Consider the following 3,205-nt stretch of genomic DNA (forward strand, 5'->3'; position numbering starts at 1 on the left):
TTAAAATTAATTTTTAAAATGATATTCTAGGGATGCCTGGACGGCTCCCTTGGTTAGGCGTCTGACTCTTGATCTCAGCTCAGGTCATGATCTCACAGTTTATGGAATCGAGCCCCACATCGGGCTCTGCACTGACAGCATGGAGGCTGCCTGGGATTCTCTCTCTCTCCCTCTCTCTCTGCCCCTCCCCTGCTCTCTCTCTCTCTCTCTCTCTCTCAAAATAAATAAACAAACTTAAAAAAAATAAAATAAAATGATATTCTAGATTATAATCTTCAGCATTTACATTGGATCTAATCATTCCCATCTTAAAAATACCCTCCCAGGGAGATGGTTTTTGAAGCTGTCCCTGAATTCACAGCTGAGAGAACACGGCAACCCAGAAAACCAGGAGTGGAGATTGATCCTGCGAGAGAAAGGGGTTCATCATGGCGGATGACCTGAAGCGATTCCTGTAGAAAAAATTACCAAGTATTGAAGGGCTCCATGCTATCATTGTGTCAGATAGAGATGGAGAGCCTATTAATAAAGTGGCCAATGATAATACTCCAGAACATGCCTTGAGACCTGGTTTCTTATCTACTTTTGCCCTGGCAACAGACCAAGGAAGCAAACTTGGACTTTCAAAAAATAAAAGTATTATTACCTGTTACTATAACACCTACCAGGTGGTTCAATTCAATCGTTTGCCTTTGGTGGCGAGTTTCATAGCCAGCAGCAACACCAATACAGGACTCATCGTCAGCCTAGAAAAGGAACTTGCTCCATTAGTCAAAGAATTGAGACACATTGTGGAAGTTTCTTAATCTGGCAGTGGTTTTGACGTACACCTTATTTTCATTATAACAGACACAATATCAATCCAACAATCCTTAGACACAGCAATGCTTGTATCCATATACTCAAGAAAGGGCTCCTTCCCCACCTTCCACTAAAGAAAGAGCTCATAGATATAATTTCTGGACAGATTGTTATCTTTTCTTGTGTAGGGTCTTTTCTTAATTTAATGAGATCTGGGGATACCACAGAAATGGTTCAGTACATCACAGCTCCCATGGAGTTAGTCCAGTCACCAGATATGCATGAGTTTCTATTCAGAGGGTCAGAATCAAAATGGTACTTAGATCCACTTGAGCTGTTAAGTGCTCCCCATTATATAAAATGCCCAGGCCTGCAGAATTTTTTATTGTGGATAATAATGAAGACGTATTTTTCTTTATATTGTTTTATTTCTTTGCATTGAGTGTGAGGAAGGTAAAATGGCTTTAGTAAAAGTAATAAAATCAGTACAACCACTACCTTTTCTATATGTATATTATTTTGCAATATAGATGAATATTGCTAATTGACTTGATTCTTCTCAGAGAGTGCTGCTCTTTAATGAAAATGAAAATGATAGCTAGTGCTTTTTTTTCCACTCTGCTTTCTATAACCAATCAGTGTTTTAATGTTTGTGTGTTCTTTATAAAATTTAAAAGTGATTCATTATTGAATTCTGCTTCCAATATTGGTGTGTATGTAAACATGATAGTATGGCCAATTTTTTTCATACATGAGTAGAACTAAAATAGTATTTTTTTAAGTTAAAAAAATATATATCCTCCCAGGGATTAACAAGACCAGGTACTTTTTAAATATTATAAAGCTATAATAATTAAACAGTTGGGTACTAGAGTATTATATTGGATATTCGTTTGCTAGGGCTGCCGTAACAACATACCACGAACTGGGGAAAATGTATTGTCTCCAGTCCTGGAGACTCTTAGTCTAAAATCAAAGCGTGGGCAGGGCCATGCTCCTTTGAACACTGTTGGGAAAAGGATCCTTCCTTGCCTTTTCCTGACTTCTGGTGATTTGCCGGCAATCTTTGTCCCCCCGGCTTAGAAATGCATCATTCCAGTCCTCCTTTTTCATACAGCTATCTTCCCACACATTTGTGTGCAGATATCTTCGTGCACATTTGTCCTGTGTCCAAATGTCTCCTTTTAAATGGACACCAGTTATATTGGATTAGGGGCCCCTCATGACCGAATTTTAATTTGATGTCCTCTGTAAAGAACCTATCTTCTTTTTTTTTTAAGTTATTTATTTATTTTTAAGAGAGAGAGAGAGAGAGAGAGAGGGAGGGAGAGAGAGAGAATCCCAAGCAGGCTCCACACTGTCAGCACAGAGCCCGACTCGGGGCACAAACTCGCAAACTGTGAAATCATGACCCGAGCCAAAATCAAGAATTGGACGCTTAACCGATTGAGCCAGCCAGGAGCTCAAGACCCTATTTTCAAATAAAGTCACATTCTGAGTACTGGCGGTAAGGACGTTAACGTGTCTCTTTCGTGGGACACAATTCAACCCGTAACAATCATGAATAGCAAATGGAGTAGGATTTTACCAGAAACTGACCCAAACACACACTGAAAATTTATCACATTCTACTGTGATAAATGTGGCAGTTCAAACCCGCTGAGAAAAGATAGATTACTCTATACTTGATGTTTGAATAACCAGGTAACCGTCTATTATGTCAACAGCTAAGTTGTATCAATACTTCACACCTGATCGCTTCCCAGTTCCCGGTTCTAGTCTGCAGGGAGGTCCTGCTGCCCCTCCGTTCTAGGGAATACTTCAATAGCCTTCCAAAGAAATTCACCTTTTTGCAAGGACTGGTTTGAGTTGGTTTATGTAGCATGCAATCATTTCAGAGGTTGATGGCGTCCCAGTTGGGCACTCCTTTACACAAGGAGAAGTTTATACGTTCTTCATTAAAAAAAAAAAAAAAAAATCTTTTAATTCCTGTCTGTCATCCTGACTCCTTCCCAATTCCATCTGGTGTCTTGCCTCTACCCAGAAGTAGACTATTTGAAGTCAATTGGTTCCTTCTGCATCTTCCATCATTCTGGGCCGCCAAGAAGAAGTGATCAGTCAAAGCAAAAGCTGTCCTTTGAGGGCCACTAGGAAGTCTGCAAAGCCAGCTAAGATCGCAGCTATTTTAAAACCCAGACATCTAAGTATTTGGCTAGGATCCAGAGTTTCCTGCCTCCCTGCAATCTCCTTCCAGAGGAGAATCAAACTGTGAGGAGGGAAACCACCTTAATTGGACCTCTAATTCCCAAAACTATTGGACTCCTTACTACAGAGAGGGGGTTCCTTGGAAGCTGGCTTATTAAAATATTTTTTTCTGAAACTTGGTGAGATGGAGGGCAGCGCT

General features: G+C 40.1%; 1 pseudogene; it reads left to right on the top strand.

Moving 5' to 3' along the window:
* The first annotated feature begins 332 nt into the window (after positions 1–332).
* LOC121040489 (ragulator complex protein LAMTOR3-like) lies at positions 333–1,576 on the top strand (annotated as a pseudogene).
* The last annotated feature ends 1,629 nt before the right edge of the window (positions 1,577–3,205 follow it).

Source organism: Herpailurus yagouaroundi, unplaced genomic scaffold (assembly GCF_014898765.1).
Source record: "Herpailurus yagouaroundi ecotype Mexico unplaced genomic scaffold, PumYag 182, whole genome shotgun sequence".
Taxonomy (NCBI): Eukaryota; Metazoa; Chordata; class Mammalia; order Carnivora; family Felidae; genus Herpailurus; species Herpailurus yagouaroundi.